We start from the raw sequence: 19,209 nt of genomic DNA, 5'->3' as shown, positions 1-19,209 counted from the left end.
GGAAGAAGTGTTTCTCTAACTCATGTACCATATTACTGCACCAGATGTGAAGGAAAAGCACGCCAGGATCCACCTTGATTTACTTATTTTTGCCTCTTGCTGCAAATGGCTTGTCTACCACTTTAGCAAGGCAAACGTCTTTTTTTGGCTTATTTTCAAAGTGTGATATACAGTTGCCACACCAGTAATTGGCAGAGCACAATTGTATTATTGATAGAGACAAAACAAAAGACAAAAACAAAACTCATTATGTGCTTTTCCTCTTCTCACTCATTCTTTATGGATTACTTACTCAATTCAGCCAAGAGTAAGGAAACTAGGCAGTGCTCTGGACCGAAAGGGATCGCACATGAAACTATATCCACAGTGCCATTTTATTTCACAGTGTGGGACCCCTGTGGCGTACTAGCAGATTGCCTACTGTGAAAATCACTTGGATATAATAGAAAGACCTCGTATTCGGGGACTTCCCTGTTACATTCAATGAGATTTTTCAGTGAAGGAAAATTGTGAATGCCCACCAGTGTATCCTGTGTCTTACTTAAAGTAGCAGAGCAGTTTTGTGGTTTTTTCTAACTTCTACTGTTAGAGCCCCAAAGCAGAATTGACACAGATATTTCCCATTTGAATATGAAATTGATACAGACTCATGGAGCTGGCCCTTTTTTGTTGTATTTTCTAACTGTTGCTCGTTGATACTCTCCAAGCACTATTTCTAACCCAAAAAGAGCTGTGTGCAATAAAGCGCTGATGTGCTTGGCAAACACCTATATAGTTCGCACTGATTCCCTGTGTGAAAATACAAGTATTTTTCTCAAGAACAGATTTCAGTGTATTAGGTTTGAGATTGGCATGCCCCAGCGAGGTCTTTGTAGCAGATAGTCTACACTGGTAATTACACTGGTAATGTTATTCTACCTTCAGTATTAACTTCTTGACTACCTCATTTTCCTTTGCAAGGGGTGAAGACTGGCGAGTCTAAGTTAGAATGACGAGGAGTAGAACTTGAGGATCACAGAATACACTTCTGCTTTGAGAGATTTCTCTTAGCAATGGGTCTGAGAACACCTAAGCTGAAAGGAGATTTTTAGGCTAAATCCCCATATTTTTCTTTTTCACTGTCGTGCCTCAAGAATATCTAGAGAATTTCTTGAGACCACATGAGTGGAGTTGAAGTTGTGACGCATGGTTTCCTTATATGTGTGGTTGATACAAGATTTCTGTGTCTGGCTATTCTCTTTCTCTAATTGTGTGTTCATACCATGTTTAGGAAGGAGTCTGTGATGTTCTTGTGCTTTTTAGATGTTCGCACCTCCGATGCTGTTGCACATCCCGTCGGCAGGAACCGCGTCCGTAGCTGCTTGTGTTTTTTCCCCACGTCACTGTGGCCCCCTGCAGTTCCCTTGTACCCAGATATTTCCCAAACTGCTGCCTCCCTGGTAAACAAACAGGAGGCGTATAAGGTGCCTTGAGAACAGAGTCCTCGAGGGAATCAGGCACGACATGTGAGAGAAGCCTTTTTTTGTAGGCAGACAGTGACAGCATCCGTGAAAACGGGTGGCTCCGCTATGTAGGCAGGTGGATTGGGCAGATGCCAGGACGACACCAGGTATGTGCATCCAACCCAAAAATTTAAATCCGAAACAGGGCCACCAGTACGAACCTAGGAGCAGAGGGAGCCTGGCACAAAGCAAAAGCAAAAACAGAAAGAAGATGGAGAAGAATAAAAGGAGCCGAAATATCAGCGCTCTGTTTTTCTCCATTCTGGCATTTGGAAGGTGCAGCTGCCGTTTGCTGAGGTGAACTGAAATAAAGCAAGGCGCAGACCGGGTCTACTCAGGCCTTATTCTCAAATAGTTCAGGTTTTAGAAGGATCAAGAGCCTCGTGTTTTCATACAACGGAGTGTATTTATATAGTTTGGCGAACAGGGAGAACAAAATGCTTATCGTTATTAGTTTGTTTCCTTCAGGATTTCTGTTTTTCTGTCGTTTGAAACAAGGCCCAAGCGAGCAGTGCCAGTTGAGTAGCCTTGGTTACCAGCATGATAAACACATTAAGGTTTTCCTTCACAGCTCAGGTGTCTGTGATGTGACTAGTCAGGCAAAGCCGGGGCTGCTGTAGAGTCTGCGTACGTCACGGATACATAAATGCTGTTGCAAAGCCCGGGTGCGGCTTGTTCTTGGGGGGGGGGGGGGCACGCTGTGCTGCCCAGCTATCTGAAACATTAAGCGGGGGGCGAACCGAGACGGACATAAGGTGCCTGTGTTCTTGCTGGCAAGGAGCTGGGGACGTGTTGGACACAGCCCCACTTGGAGGTGGGGTGGATGTGTGGATGGGGCTCACGGTGAAAGGGGCCTGGCGGAATGCTGGCTTTACGGAGAGTAACTGGGTCATCTCATTGTGGTAGGAAACCAGCTCGATCCTGGTTCGGTTTTTTGTTTGAGCACAGTGAAAATCTGTTTGTGATATGCTTTATTAACTTAATATTTCATCCTGAATACTGTCCCACACTGTTGTTTTTCCAGGTGTATGGAGATATGATTGACATGCAGCACTCTGTAGGCTTAAGGTGTACAGCTCCATGCTATTTTTTTTCTCTGACATTATTGTTATCGTCTCTCACTTCTGTTCCCTTGTGTTGATGAACTATAATTAATCCCACTGTAATTTTTCACAGCAATTAGTTCAAGGGGGATCTAGTCAAGGAAACGGTGACATAGCCAGATGCTCTGGAACCCTGTGATTGCTGGCTGTCATGTAGGGACATGGGCTCTGAAAATAGGCTAGGTTCATGAGGACAAGTACCAGACTCTGGAGAAGGGATTTGGCCAAAGGGAGGCTGGGGACTGAGTATCTGAGACCCAGATAACCTTTTTAGAGTTCAGACTTTGAAGCAGAGGCTGCAGAATGAGGCAGTCTGGCTAGAACCTAGGATGGGGAGCTATCAACATGGTAATGGAGCAGATAAAGGTTTTTCTGCAGTGTGGTAGCATGCAGATGCTGGGCAGCCTAGGCTTCCCCTGGTGCTCTCACTCTCAGGTCTGCTTAAGAGCAAAGGTGATCTGAGGGTTTAGTCCAGGGGCTCATCAGTCATGACGGGCCCAGAGGACCCCAGGTTCATTCCAAGCCCCAAGGAGTGGGGAAAAAGTAGAAGAAAGGTTGAGTAATGGTCAGGGCTCTTTCTAGAAACCCTGACCCTTTTGGTACTGACCCAGGAACCTGGGTACACCAGGGGTGAGGAATGGGGTGTGGGGAGGAACTCCAGTGGAATGAATCTGCTTGTAGCTAGCTGGATGGAAACCAGGCTGTGGTCAACACAAAAACACATGGAAGGAAAGGAAAGGCTAAGGAATTACATTTTATGATCCGAGTCTTGCTAATTATATCCCCCTTTCCATCCTTTCTAGAACTTGAGGTTTATGTCTAACTCTCCTGGCTTTTAGAGGCAGGAAGATTCTAACCACCTCTTGTTTTCATGCCGATTGATGCTGTTTTCCTTGGTTTCGCTTCTGCCAAATTTGCAGTAAATAATAAGAGTTTAGGCTCGCAAAAGAGTATTAGGATTATAATAGGATAAGCCAGGGAAGATGATGGAAACTACAGGATTTAGAAAGACTAAGCTGAGGTATAGACTCAGGAAGATGAGGTTCAAAGTGGAGCAAAAATGTGTCCCCTTTGTTCCACACTCGTGCTTATGCAGAAAGAAGGAGGTCTGAATAGTCATTATCCTGTTTGGGATTTTGTTGTAACTGGCTCCCTTTCTGAGGGGAGATACTACTTTACAGAAAATACCGTTGATTTTCTGAAATTCAGGTTTGATTGTATTTAACTAGATGATAATATATTGTGATCCCCAAGAGTTAAAATATTAATCAACTATTTGAGGCACTATAGTGAACAATAGAAAAAATATCCCTGTACTTGTGGAGCTTACATTTTGGTGGGGGAGACATAAAAGACAAAATAAATAAGATACATAATATGGCACGACGTGGTAAGTCCTTTAGAGAAGAGTGAAGGAAGGATTATACATATGTGTTGGGGGTGTGGGGGATGGCTATGGTTTTAAATAGAGTGGTTCAGGGAATATCTCAGGAATAGGGTGTGCAGAAGGTGACAAGTGAAAAGACTTGAAAGCCGGGGTACTACAGCAAACTATTTGGAAATCTAGATGAAGGGCATTCCAGGCAGAAGGAATAACATAGACAAAGGTCTTTAGGTAGAAGTTTGAGATACGTTTGAGGAAATGGAAGGAGGCCAATGTGACAAGCAGAATGAAATGTGGTGAATATAGTAGATAGTGGGGGCTTCATAGGCCATTGTAAACACTTTGGTTTTACTCTGAATGAGTTGGGAAAGCAATTAAGGGTAAGCCTTTGGAGGATAAACTGGGGGGTTTTGAGCAGAGAAATGACTTGACTGCCCTGCCCTGTGTTTTAACAGGATCACTTTGGCTGTGTTGAGAATAGATTACAGAGGACTATAAGCAGAAGCAGTGAGACCTCTTGGACTTTTCAGGAACCCAAGTGAGAGGTGGTGGTGGCTTGGTCCTGAGTGTTAATTATGGTGTTAGCAAGACATACTCAAATTCTCAGTATGTTTTGAAGGTAGAACCAATAGGATTTGTTGACTGATCAGACATGAGATGTGCGAGAAAGAGCAGTCAAAGATGACTGCAAGGTTTTTGACCTGGGGGGCGGTGGAAGGAGCAGTTTGAGGGGAGGATATGCAGAGGAAAATAAAAATTCTGTTTTCAGCATGTGAAATTTGAGACATCCAAGTGGAGATGTCAGTATGCAGTAAAATATACGGGTCTGGAGTTAAAGAGAGGGGTCCAGCTAGAGATGTGGGGGTTGTCAGCACACAGGTGGTATTTGGATCTGTGGCACTGAGACCAGCAAGGGGCGAGATAAGGAGACCCTGGACTGAGCCGTGGGGACTCCAGTGTTCACAAGTCAGGGGCCTGAGGAAGAATCTGCAGAGGGAAGGAGGAGTGCGGTTGGAGGAAAATGAGGAGAGTCCCGGGAGCCACATGAAGAAAGTATAAAGTCGGAGGGAACTACCAAATCTGCTGAGGAGGATGGGAAATTGAATTTAGCAGTGTAGAAGAGATCTTGACGAGAGAAATCTCAGCTGAACCTTGGGATACAAAACCAGAGAGGATTGAATACAGTATGGGAGAAGAGGAATCAGATACACAGCTTTTATTTATTTATTTATTTATTTATTTATTTATTTATTTATTTATTTATCTTTTTTTAAAATTAACATATAATGTATTATTTGTTTCAGGGGTACAGGTCTGTGATTCATCAGTCTTACACAATTCACAGTGCTCACCATAGCACATACCCTCCCCAATGTCTATCACCCAGCCACCCCATCCCTCCCACTCCCCACCACTCCAGCAACCCTCAGTTTGTTTCCTGAGATTACGAGTCTCTTATGGTTTGTTTCCCTCTCTGGTTTCATCTTGTTTCATTCTTCCCTCCCTTCCCCTATGATCCTCTGTCTTGTTTCTCAAATTCCTCATATCAGTGAGATCATATGATACTTGTCTTTCTCTGATTGACTTATTTCGCTTAGCATAATACCCTCTAGTTCAATCCACATCTTGCAAATGGCAAGATTTCATTCTTTTTGATGGCTAAGTAATATTCCATTGTGTGTGTGTGTGTGTGTGTGTGTGTGTGTGTGTGTGTGTGTGTGTCTTCTTTATCCATTCATCTGTCGATGGACATCTGGGCTCTTTCCATAGTTTGGCTGTTGTGGACATTGCTGCTATAAACATTGGGGTGCATGTGCCCTTTCGGATCACTACATTTGTATCTTTGGATAAATACCTGGTAGTGCAATTGCTGGGTCGTAGGGTAGCTCTATTTTCAACTTTTTCCAGAGTGGCTGCACCAGCTTGCGTTCCCACCAACAGTGTAGGAGGGTTCCCCTTTCTCCACATCCTCGTCAACATCTGTCACTTCCTGACTTGTTAATTTTAGCCATCCTGACTGGTGTGAGGTGATTATCTCATTGTGGTTTTGATTTGGATTTCCCTGATGCCAAGTGATGTTGAGCACTTTTTCATGTGTCTGTTGGCCATTTGGATGTCTTCTTTGGAAAAATGTCTGTTCATGTCTTCTGCCCATTTCTTGATTGGATCATTTGTTCTTTGGGTGTTGAGTTTGATAAGTTCTTTATAGATTTTGGATACTAGCCCTTCATCTGATATGTCATTTGCAAACATCTTCTCCCATTCTGTCGGTTGTCTTTTGGTTTTGTTGACAGATACACAACATTTAGATAACACTTCCAATTTTTTTTTTTCTGAACATGAATGCAGAACAAGGGGTTATTATGTGTTAGGATGAAGGGAGGTTTTTTTTTATTTAGTTAGTGTGAAGATGGCAGGAGTTGCTCCCACCCGCGGCCGGGTTAGGCTGTAGCACAGGCGGTGGGCGGAGCTGGTCCCTTCCTGTTGCAGCTGTGCACCGCCTTCAGTCCCGGGCCCTGCGCCACCCTTCTGCTTTGCAGCCTGGCCTGGATTATCCTTGTCTTCTGCAGTAAGAGCTATGGCAACGTGCTAGTGTTGGCTGGCGTCATCCAGTGCACAGAGAGGGACGAGTTCTCCTACCGGGAGATGATAGCCAACCTGCCCCTCTGTAGCTGCCCCAACCCATGCAAGGTGCTGGTCATCGGGGCTGGGGACGAGGGTGTCCTGCAGGAGGTGGTGAAGCGTTCCTCTGTGGAGTCTGCCTGTGGTCCAGTGTGAGATTGACAAGGATGTCGTTCAGGTCTCTGAGAAGTTCCTGCCAGGCATGGCTGTGGGCGGCTGCAGCCCCAAGCTGACCCTACATGTGGGTGATGGTTTTGAGTTCACGAAACAGAACCAGGACGCCTTCGATGTTATCGTCACTGACTCCTCAGACCCCGTGGACTCTGCCAAGACTCTCTTCAAGGAATCCTATTACCAGCTCGTGAAGGTGGCCCTCAAGAATGAGGAGTGTCATCTGCCAGGGCGAGTGTCAGTGGCTGCACCTGGACCTCATCAAGAGATGAGGCAGTTTTGCAAGTCACTCTTCCCTCTGGCGACTTCCGCTTACTGCACCATCCCCACCTACCCCAGTGACCTGATGGGCTTCATGCTGTGCAGCAAAAATCTGAGCACCAACTTCCAGAAGCTCGTGCAGCAGCTGACATGGAAGCAGGTGGAAAAGATGCAGCTGAACTGCTACAACTCTGATGTGCACCAGTAGGCCCCGTCCTGTCTGAGCGCGCTGCCCAGGCCCTGAGGGATGTGAGCTGAGCCCGCTGCTGCTGCCCATGCTGCCCAGGACCTCGGGCCAGGGAGCCTCGGGGACGCCTGGGCGTGACAAGCACAGGACAAGACCCCCTGCCCCACCGGCGTGTCCACTAAGCAAGTGTTACAGGCCCTGGGATGCTGCCTGGCATGCCCTGCTGGGCAGACCGTCTGTCTCTCTCTCAATATGGTGGTCAGCCCCCAAGCCTATACCAGCTATGTACAGAAAAAAAAAAAAAGATGGCAGGAATTTCTGTTCGTAAGGTGATGGAAATTCATCCAATAGGGAGAGAAAATCTGATGATGCGGGAGTGAGAAGGAAGGATTTCTGGAATAACATCCTTGAGAAGGCAAGAAAGGGATAGAATCTGGTCCATATGTGGAGAGGTTGGACACCCGCCATGGCTGTAGAGATAGTTCATTCTTAGAAGTAGGAGGAAAACCAGTGTATTGGCACCCAGGTGGAATTAGTTCAGTTACTCGTGTTCAGTGGGTGTTACTGGTTTATGGCTTTATGCTAGTAGGAGCTTGTTGAAGTTTTTTCTTGATTGCTTCTTATTTACCAATGAAATGAGAAGCAAAACATTAGTGAAGATTGAGGAAGGAAGAAGAGATGAAGAGACCTAAAGGGAGAGGAGAAGGTATCTGAGAGTGAAAGCTCTGGGAAATGCAGTATGATTTCTTGGCAGCACTAAAAGCCCACTTGAGGTTCACGGTCATGATGGGTGTGTGCTTTCCCCATTCAAGTACAGCTTTGGAACAGGTGTACAATAGGCAATGAATTTGATTTAACCAATTTGGGGGTTTCTTTAAGTCAGTTCAGTGAAGCAAGACAAGGCTAAGAGAGTTTTAGGGTGTTTGCCAGAGAGTGAAGGACCAGGGACATGAGCAGGAGGAGGCAATAGGATCAGGAGAGTTAGACCTTAGTGGGGTTTGATAATTTTTGCAGTTGGGGTATTGGAGAGAGTGAACTGGAAAAATAGGAAGAGGTAGTTGGAGAGTCAGGATCTTTCTAACTAAGGGAGGAATCACAGTAACCAGTACAGACAAGGTCTGGGATATGTGCATTGGAATGACGGTCTGGGGCAGGGTAGAGTTGTAAGGACAGGGTGTTGGAAGGTGTGGAGATGGAAATCCCCAAGAATTATGTCAGAAGAAATGTCTTGGAGAGGTTGACAGTGAGGCAGGGCTTAAATCTCTAAGGAATGAGGGGTAGTGACTCAGGGATCAGTAGATGGCTGCCAAAGGAGATGACCAGAGAGGTAGGAGAGAAATCTGAAGAATGGCAGGATAGAAGCTAGGAAGCAGATGACATGGTGAGTAGTTCTGGGTGTTGTGTAGGGATCCAGTCATAGCAGGATTTCTCAGCCTCAGCACCACTAACATTTTGGGCTGGATTTCTCTTTGTTGTGGGAGCTGCCCTGTGCATTGTGGGATGTTTAGCCTCATCACTGGCCCCTATCCATGGGATGCAAAGGTCCCTCTACCCAGCAGTGACAACCACATATGCCCAGACATTGTTAAATGTTCCCTAGGGACAAAATTGCCCTCATTTAATAACCAGTGAGTTAAATGAATACTGAAAAAGCATTAGGGTCACTGGTGTCCTTATGTAGAGCTGTTTCTAGGGAGTGCTGGGGATGCCACTCTAATCCAGTTTAGAGTGGATTATGGAATAAGCAGGAGAAAAAAATAGGAAATCCTGACCTCTCTTTCCAGGAGCTTGACTTTGAAGGGCTGGAGGATGAGAGAGCAGTAAGTGCAGGAGACTGAGAACCAGAGATGCTATCCTTCCATCAGATGGAGCCCTGAACAGCTTTAAATATTGATGAGAAGGATCTGTGTGAGGGGAACAACTGACTTAGAGGGAAGAGTGGCTTTGAAATGGGCTGTGGAATGGTTTGTAGATGTGGAGGAGTCCACGTTCTATGGGAGCAGCAGGTGGGTGTTACTGGTTTGTGGCTTTGTTGGAGAGGAGCAGAGGGAGTTCTCATCCAGCCGCTTCCATGTTCAGCTGCTGAGAGTGAAGAGAACAGAGCGCTGGGGTGACGGAGGAGTGGGGAGGGAGTTGGTGCTTTGAAGCAGTTGTGGAGAGTGGGAGGAACGGAAGACCAATCTGGCTTGGAAAACCGAGGAAAAGTACTAGGATGTCTGGGCAGTGGTGAGGGCCTGCGCGGGGCCGGTGAGCCTGAATTTACAAACAATACCAGCCTGCCCTGCTCTGGTTTCTCCGGCATTGCTCAGACACCGAGAAAGCAGGTCGCAGGCTTCGGCCTCCAGTTGGGGCTTTGCTAGATGGTCATGATGGAAAGTGCAGAATATTGGCAAGCGTGCAGGTGAAATGATGAGCTTGGGAAATGTGACCTTACAGAAGGAAGGGAGGCAAGGAAACGCAAATCTGCAGATTGGTTAGAAAAAGTCATGGGGCCTCTGAGGTCACTGGGAAATGAGGAGATGTTAGTTGTGGTCAGAAAGGGGGATCCCTGAGGAAGTGGGTTTGGAGAGAGAATTTTTCAAGTGATGACAAGGTCCAGGGTGGGACCATGGAAGTTAGTGCGTGCAAGGGAGGACATCACTAGTGTCAAGTTACTAAGGGGCCAAGGTGGCCCAGTCATGTCTGTGGGTGCAGATGTCGTTCTGGATGAGGGAGAACTTGGAATGGGGAGGGCAGTGTGAGTCAGGGGCCGGATTTTCCATGGACAGGGGCAGTAGTAGCTGCCAGGTAGGAGACGATCGGCTCTGGGAAGCTCAGGGGCTTACGCTGCTTGCATGGACCGAAGGGGCCAACAACACTGGGGACCAACGGTCTCGCCGTGACCTCTAGAATAAGGTGAATGTCAGCCTTACTTCCTTGCCCCGACTGTGAAAGGTATGAAAGAATAATCAGAACCAGCTGCCCGTAGGTCTGCATAGTTTTGTTTCCAGGCTTTGTTTCAAAGTCATCAGTCAAGTTTTATTTCAGAGTGGCGTCCAGGATCTATTTTAATCTCCATCTCCCCCTCGCCCAGAAATCCAGACTTCATTTTGGTGATTTCTGGCTTAACTGGCCCTGAGGCAAATGAATTGGTGCTGGGGCTATTGAAGGAGATTATGGTTTATTTTATGGGCAGTCCAGAGTCTTTCTGGCTAATCTCAGAAACCCAACCGAAGTCCCAAGGTCTGCCTCAAGATCCCAGGATCTTCAGGACCTGCAAGACTGGGAATAAGGCAGGACCCTTCTTCTCAAGCATTTCTTGGATTTGTACTTGGGTCTTCTACAAAGAAATAGGATGGCTTTGCTTTGTGGCTTTTGGCACTAAGTTCACCAAACTAAAAGAGAAAAGGAACTCACCAACGAAAGGAAACCAAGCAAAAGAACATGGATTTGGCAAAAGAACATGAATTTGGCAAAAGAACTCTCAAAAGAAGAAATGAGACCAAAGATAGGCTAGTAAGAACGGCTGAATTGGCCCATTTGCTATGGTAGGAATTCACATGGCATTTCAACTTTGAGAGCATTTCTTGTATTCAAGAGCAAAAGGTGAGGGAATGTGTACTTTGCCTGAATATGGAGGGAAGGGGACCTACTCATTTGCTCTATGTGGCTGATTCAGAAGCTACGTTTGTGGATTTGTTAGGATTGGAGGGTATGAGCAAAAATAGGCCAGCATGCAAAGTCTCAGTCAGAAATTTCTTTCTGAATAATCACTTCTTTGGAATGCAGAATGTATTTTCCCAGAAACAGTCATAAATGGTGATTGGGCTTCTAGGCCCAGCCAGGCCAGACCAGCTAAGGCCAGTTTAACTCAGAGTTAACAAAATTATCATTCTGTACTAACAATCCTCTGGAACACTCCAATCTTATTTTTTCTATTATTACTAAAATTTTAGAATAAATGTAAAGTCCAGAGTGAGTGTGTTGAGTGGAAGCTTGTGGAAAAAATGCTTAGTATGGTGAGTGAATGAAAGTAGGATTGATTTTTGAGTTATGTTAGATTTTGAAGCAGTGATCTAAAACTTGAGGAAGACAATATAAAGGGAAAAGAGCTTATCAGCTTCTATATTCCTTTTGTCTTTTCTGCTAATGAAAGTGAACTTTTTTTTTTTTTTTTTTTAGTTTGGGAAGGTTCAGGCCCTGGGAGAGAGCTGTAGAAGCCCATGCTGCATGAGACTGTTGTAGAAAGGAATATTGTTATTCCAAATGAGTTTAAATTTTTTAGCTAGAAGGATTACATATCAACCAGGGTATTAAAAGAATATGTTGGGGGCGCCTGGGTGGCTCAGTCAGTTAAGTGTCTGCCTTCAGCTCAGGTCATGATCCCAGGGTCCTGGGATGGAGCCCGCATCAGGCTCCTTGCTCAGAGGGGAGCCTGCTTCTCCCTCTCCCTCTCCCTGCTGCTCCCCCTGCTTGTGCTCTCTCTCTCTAATACATTAAAAAAAAAAAAAAAGAACATGCTCATGGAACCACAGTTGGGAATCTGGAGGTGATATGGGGGCCAGGACAAGTACAAGAATCATAGAGGGACAAATATAACAGTTTTCCAGAAGGGGTGGGGTTAGAGTAGAAGTTGGACATAGACTGAATTCTGATAAATGGAGACATTGACCCTGGAGTATTAATCTCCAGGAATATTACAGAATGAGATTTTTAAGCAGATGGTTTGTGAACATTAAAAAAGGAAAGGTCATCAGGCGCCAATGTGAGTTCAATAAAAATAAGTCCTGTCAAACTGAGTACATTACCTTCTTCTTTTTTTTTAATGGGGGTGATTATAATGGTAGAACAGGAGAAAGCCACGGACATTTTGTGTTTTTTTTTAATTGAAGTATAGTTGACACATTTTTGCGTGTTTTGATTTTAGCAAATGGTGTGAAAAAGATTACATTTAAATACAGAATGAAGAGGGGCGCCTGGGTGGCTCAGTTGGTTAAGCGACTGCCTTCGGCTCAGGTCATGATCCTGGAGTCCCGGGATCGAGTCCCGCATCGGGCTCCCTGCTCGGCAGGGAGTCTGCTTCTCCCTCTGACCCTCCCCCATCTCATGCTCTCTGTCTCTCATTCTCTCTCTCTCAAATAAATAAATAAAATCTTTAAAAAAAAAAAAAATAAAAAATAAAAAAAAAAAAAAATAAATACAGAATGAAGAAATGTGGACCTAGTGAGAGTATACTTATCTGGGCAATTGATTTTACCAAGACTGTGGAACAATGGCTAGAAATCAATTCCTAGAGGAGACAAAAATCAATATGAATTAAAGTAAGCGCCTGCTCCCTAATTCACAAATATCTGCTGCCTAAGTACAGATTTTAAGAGCTGAGGCTAAATGACTGATCATGTGAAAAGGCTAGGTATTTGCCTAATTAAACTTAGTATGAATCAAGCTTGTAATAATATTGTCAAAAAGTGAATGCAAGTCTAGGTTGCATTCATACCTATGTGTCCAGAACAAAGTACTAGGCTTCTCCCGTTCAGTACCAGTAAAGCCACTCGCCATTCTGGGTGCTCCATTTTAAGGGGAGGGGGCATGTTGATTCGAGAAAATCAACATAGGAGTGGATCCTGACACTTAGGCAAGAGTATGACATCAAATTTAAATATTTGGTGATAGTAATTGGTGGATGGAGTTGCAAAATCAGTATTAAGACCCATGAATAGAAGGTATATATAGGCAGACAGTTCATTTCAGTAGAAAGACCTTCTCATGATTGAAGTACCTTAATTCCTTGGAAGAGTTCGAATGTAGACAGACTGGGTAACAATCTAGGCAGATGATGTATGCTTGAACCAGGACACGTCAGTGGGGATGGGAAGGAAGGGCATACGTGTTTTATGTGTAGCAGGACTTGGTAGCGGAAGGCAAGCAGGGAATGAGAGAAAGACAGGATGTTTCTGGAAATATACCACCCTAGTAAGTTATATGTGGCTCACTGATGTATCTGAGTTGCTTTTGTTTTATTTTTTTTCCCCTCCTGTAACCTATCGTTATCAGCCAAATTTCCTCCTTGTAACAGTGTTCATTCTGCTGCTTTTATTCCCCTATTTTCAGAAAGTCTTGACTGAAATGCCTTGTGAATTCTTGCCCCACAGAGTATCCCATTTGAAATTCAGTGAGCTATCCATTATCTGGGGAAATGTCAAAATTAATTTGACAAAAGCAGGCATGAGGAAAGCAGGGAGCCCTGGGCATTCTGAACAAAGATGTGATATCAGTATTTACCATGGAACTCATTTGATTATAAGTCATCTAGAAGCATGCCACAGTAATGGCCAGAAGAGCCCACAGAAGCAAAAGAATTGAGTTAAAGTTGAGAGTCTGCTGGTAAATAACCTGACTGTGCCATGACCTAAAAAACAGCATTAATGGAAGAAGTTGTAATAAAAATTTAAAGAGAAACACAGAACTTGGCAGAAATGAATACGCAGAATGAATTCACAGGATTCCTGGAAAATTGAAAAGGAGAGACCTGTGGGATTTCAACTGTAGCTGCCACCCCCCCATATTTTGAATTTGTAATTAATTTGGAAGGCTTAAGGGCTTTGGAAAGATGATTTAAAATCCCTCTATTTCTGAAGTCCTACTAGTTAACCCTAGCTTTCCTTATTTTGACAAATAATAATAAAAAGTGCATCTTTACTATAAGCTTCAAATGTATTCCTTAAGTCCGTTTAGGTTAAAAAAAAAAAAAACGAAAAGAAACTATAAGATATATTTTTACTCAGAAAACTCTAATGGCTCCTTCAAAAGGAAAATGCATTTACAGTTCCTTCTCCCAAGTCACTTTTTGAAATGTAGATTAATGTGACCTGACAGATTGTAATAACTACCAAAGAGCATTTTCATTAATTATAATGAGCAAACCAATAATATAGATCTTTACAATGTTAGTATGAATTAGAATAGATCAAGTTGAGACCATACTTGTGGCTGGAGTAAAATTTGACTGCTAAGTCCAAATCCCCTAAGATAAAAACACATAATGAAAATGCTGACAGACCATTCAGGGATACTAATGGTATCACCAGCATTTCATGGTTTTTCAGTAGTCCTAAGTGTTTTTAAAAAGTAAACATACTGTCTTGTGAAGTAAGAAGAAGGTTGAAGGAGAGAGAGGTGAATGAGAGGAGGCACTTTTGAGACTTTGAAAAGTGTTTTTACTTAAAAAAATTTTTTTTCTTTTTTGTAAAAGAAAGTCATTCTAAAAGTGCCCCCAGGAAGCTGAGTACAAGATGGAGTTCCAGGGAATTAGAAGCCTTCTGTCCCTGTGCAGTTCTGCTCTTGGTCCCCTGTGGGCAAGTCACTTTTTCTTTTAGGACCCCGTCTCCTCATGTAAAAAAGCAGAAAAATCAGCCGATTTCCTCACTGAGGTGTGTTCCGTGACTGCATGGTGATTGAAAAGCATTTTAGCTATCTTAAAAGCCTATTCATAAAGTAATAATATGGTTAAGAAGTCTTATCTAACATTTATGGATGTTTGTAGTTGGCAACACAGATGGCAGGTACGGGGATAGCCAGCCTCAAAGTGACCACAGCCCAACATTGCTCAGCCCAGCCATACCCCAACCCTTCCCCTTCGAATGAACTCAGACTGTGTTGGCATTAGGAATCGGCTCTGTTCTTAGAAGAGCACAGAGGGGCATTTTTGTTTTGTTTTGTTTTTTCCTTACATATTTTTTATTATTTTTTTATTATGTTATGTTAATCACCATACATTACATCATTAGTTTTTGATGTAGTGTTCCATGATTCATTGTTTGTGCATAACACCCAGTGCTCCATGCAGTACATGCCCTCTTTAATACCCATCACCAGGCTAACCCATCACCCCACCCCCCTCCCCTCTAGAACCCTCAGTTTGTTGCTCAGAGTCCATACAGAGGGGCATTTTTGACTTACGCCTCTGAGGAAAGTAGTTACAGGCATTGGGTATCTACCAGATTATCCGTGGGGTGAGAATTAAACCTACTCAGCAATGTTATAAAGTACCGACGGTACAGTCTATCAATAAGTAAATATGTCAGGCACTTACCAACACTTGCTAATAGGATTTTCAGTTGAACTAGAAATAAGAGCTGTTTAAATTATGCACTATTTTGAATAAACCCCCATCAGCTTCACTAAATTTTGCTTTAAATTTTTCATTTATTCATTCATTTAATATTTATTAATCAATGTGCTTCAAGGAATATCAAGCAGTATATCTCAGTGTTTCCCCTCAAGGCCAAGAGTGGGGCTACTGTTCCCTCTGTCCCCTGCAGATTGTCTTACTAATTGACAAATGTTAGTCCTGCAACTGATGCTGATTAGTAGTTTCAGTGAAAGATTATGAGGCAGTGTGCAGTGTTTGATGAGTTCCAGCGGCACTTAAATAGAAGTCTAGAGGAGCTTGGTTAGGATCGTAGTTCTCAACTCTGTGCCTCAGCATTCCCTAGAGAGCTCTTTTAAAAAGTGAAGGTCCAAGCTGACCTTCATGTGCTAATCGTGCTCTTGGTTAGAACCTGAATATGTTTATATCAGGTTTACGAAGCTGACTCTCATGTGCAGCCACGTTTAAGAACCATTATCTTTGAGAATTCACGTTTGTAATTTTGAAGGCTGTGGTGGTATATGGCTCAGCCCTGAAGGGTACATTTCACTAGGTCCTGAAATCCATACTGAAAGGTGTTCTAATCCAGAAAACAGTAGGATATATACATATGTACACACACATACATACACATTCAATTGTGTGTGTACATATGTGTATGTATCTATATATACACACACACAAATTTATTAAACAGACCTAGGGGCGCCTAGGTGGCTCAGTCGTTAAGCATCTGCCTTTGGTTCAGGTCATGATCCCGGGGTCCTGGGATGGAGCCCCGCATCGGGCTCCCTGCTCAGCGGGAAGCCTGCTTCTCCCTCTCCTACTCTCCCTGCTTGTGTTCCCTCTTTCGCTATGTCTGTCTCTGTCAAATAAATAAATAAAATCTTAAAAAAAAAATAAATAAATAGAAAATAAATAGACCTAGCTGAAGGAATTGGTTTATGCAGTGTGGAGTCTATTTCATAGAGCATGCTGGCCAGAAGAGCAGGCTGGGAACTCTGGGGCAGGGGTGGCTCCTGCAGTCCGTAAGGGAGAACTTCTTTTTCTCAGAGAAGCTTGAGGATTTTTTTTTTTTTTCAAGACCAGTCAACTGATTAGGTGAGTCTCACCCAGATCACTGAGGATAACAACCTTTCCTTTTGTTGTTGTTGTTGTTGTAGTAGGAAATATTTTAATTTTATTTTTTTAAATTTAAATTTACTTAGTCAACATATAGTACATCATTAGTTTCTGATGTAGTGTTCGATGATTGGAAATATTTTAATCTTGAGTAAAAATAACTATCTTTGTAGGGGCATTTAGTGAGAAAGTTGCCAAACTTTTTGTTCCACACACACGTACAGAGAGAGATACCTGTATGTATACGTATATACATACAGAGAAAGAGAACGCGAGAGAGAGAAAGATTTATTATACAAATCAGCTTGCATGATTGTGGATGCTCAGAAGTCCCATGATCTGCTGTCTGCAAGCTGGAAACCCAGGAAAAGCCAGTGACATGGTGTCAGTCTCAGTCCAAAGGCCTGAGAACCAGGAGAACCAATGGTGTGAGTTCTGGACCAAATCTCAAGGCTGGAAAACCATAGGGCGGGTGGTGTAAGTCCCAGTCTCAGGGCAGGAGAAGACCAATGTCCCACCTGAACAGTTGGGCAGACTGGATATTTTATCGTGCAGCTGCTACTTTAATTACCAGTTGGTGATGTAAATATTTAAGATCATTTAAGTCATTAAGAGTGTTTTTTTAAATGGCTTGTATCATACATTTTTTTATTTCTATTGTTTTTAAAGATTTTATTTATTTATTTGAGAGAGAGAGCATGACACAGAGAGAGCACAAGCAGTGGGGAGAGGCCAGAGGCGGAGGGAGAAGCAGGCTCCCCGCTGAGCAGGGAGCCCGATGTGGGACTTAATCCCAGGACCCTGGGATCATGACCTGAGCCGAAGGCAGCCGCTTAATAACTTAGCCACCCAGGTGCTCTGTATCATACATTTTCTAATAGAAATATGTCATTATTATAACCTTTCCTTTAAAGTCAACTGACCGTACATGGTAACCACATCTACAAAATACCTTGACAGCAACACCTAGACTAGTGTTCGACTGCATACCTGAGTACTGAGCCTAGCCAAGCCGACGCACAAACCTAACCATCCCAGTGGCTGCAGTACAGGAGGGTATCCTAACCGCATGATCCAGTGAACGGAAGTGGAAATGAGTAAGGTGTGTCCAGTTTGTACTGAGTGTAGAGTTGATCTAGGGTAGGGGAGGAGATGAAGTTAGATAGTTTAAGGCCCAGTGTAGCACTATTGGACTAAGGGTTTGGACTTTCGAGCTGAAAAGACAAAGCAATGCTATAGCAGCACTGCCCAACAGAATTTTCTGTGATGATGGAAATGTGCTGTCTCTGTGATGTCCGACACCGTAGCCCTTTAGCCACATCTGGCTGTGGAGACGCTTGAAGTGTGGTGCTGGTTCAAAAACCTCCTCGGGACCTTCCTGGGTAAAATCTGAAACTGATCCCATGCATGAAGGGAAGGAGAGACTGAAGAAAGAGGCCACTCCAGATCCGGAGGTGGTAGGTTTAATAAGCAAGGGAACTTAGAAGGCTTATCTTGGGCAGCCTCAAGGCAGTTAGATCTCCACCACTGCACACCCCCCCTCCCCCCACCGCCTGCCAGAATCTTAAAAGTTTATATAGAGGCCTTAACTGTGTTCAGTCATACAGAGCGGCCAGATGGTCTGAATTCCACATCACCATCTCAAGGCTATGTCCTTGGGGCAGCTTCTCAGAGCAGGGGAAGGTGAGTGGAATGCACATTCCAAGGACAGAGGAGGGGGTGAGGAGCCTCCGATTGCTGGGGTCCAGCTCCAGGGTCAACCAGCGGTCACGTCCTCTCGATGACCTCCCCTACCATGTGAAGGGACACAGAGGAACCGAATTTTTGTTTAATTTTAATTGACGTAAATTCAGTCGCTCGGCGGGCTCGTGGTTCCGGTGTTGGACAGGGCAGCTGACAGAGCGTGGATAGGACGGCAGTCTGGCGGGAGCGTGCGGGAGGCACCGGAAGGAGCGGAGGCGAGCACGCAGTCCAGGCAGCGGACCACTGACAGTGCCAGGCGGCCGGGCAGCGCGGGAAGACAGCTGGGAGCTGAAGGACAGAGGAACCAAAGATGATCTTACTTTCCCCTCCTCGGCCACCTGAGCCCTTCCTGTCGGTCAGATTTCCCCAGCTCATCTTTTTCTCGCTGGCTCTCCTCACGCTCCCTCCCTTAGCTGCAGTTACCGCAGAGCTCTGTGTTAACGGCGCCCAGGTTCCTCCTTACAGTCTGAGCTTTTCCCCCCTCAACCTCAGACCTTGATATCTCCGCTCGGAAATCTCACGATTCTTAGGTGTCTTCCCCTCCTAGCTGTGCTGCTCTTCCGGTTTTGTGCACTTTGGTAAATATACTCACCATCCCCTCAGTGGCTCAAGCCAGATACCGCAGAGTCCTGCTGACCTCGTTTCTGACGTGCTGTGTCTTAGTGTAAGTCACGGCTTGTCTGTCCCTTCGTCTTCATTTCTGTTGCTACCCCCTCAGACTAGGTCGCTTACTACCTTTCTTCCCTGGACCCTCACAGCCTCCCATTACCACTCTGCCACCCACTATCTGTTCTCTAAGCACTTCCTGAAAAGCAGAAATCAGATCATTTCCTTTCTTCTGCCATATGGAATGGAGTCCCCCCACCACTGTTGCTTTATCTGTAATATTACAAAATATCACAGGATAAAGGGTTAATTAATTTCAGTTGATTTATTTAATAATATTTATCTGTTTAATATTTCTGTAACCCTATTAAGCAGGTACT

General features: G+C 44.3%; 1 protein-coding gene and 1 pseudogene across 2 annotated transcripts in view; both read left to right on the top strand.

Moving 5' to 3' along the window:
• ANO6 (anoctamin 6) overlaps positions 1–19,209 on the top strand; it is a 188,519-nt gene that overhangs the window by 69,522 nt on the left and 99,788 nt on the right. The window lies entirely within an intron of this gene.
• On the top strand, positions 2,951–7,301 carry LOC116642569 (annotated as a pseudogene).

Source organism: Phoca vitulina, unplaced genomic scaffold, assembly GCF_004348235.1.
Source record: "Phoca vitulina isolate PV1807 unplaced genomic scaffold, GSC_HSeal_1.0 scaffold23, whole genome shotgun sequence".
Classification (NCBI taxonomy): Eukaryota; Metazoa; Chordata; class Mammalia; order Carnivora; family Phocidae; genus Phoca; species Phoca vitulina.
This window is presented reverse-complemented; position numbering and strand designations above follow the sequence as displayed.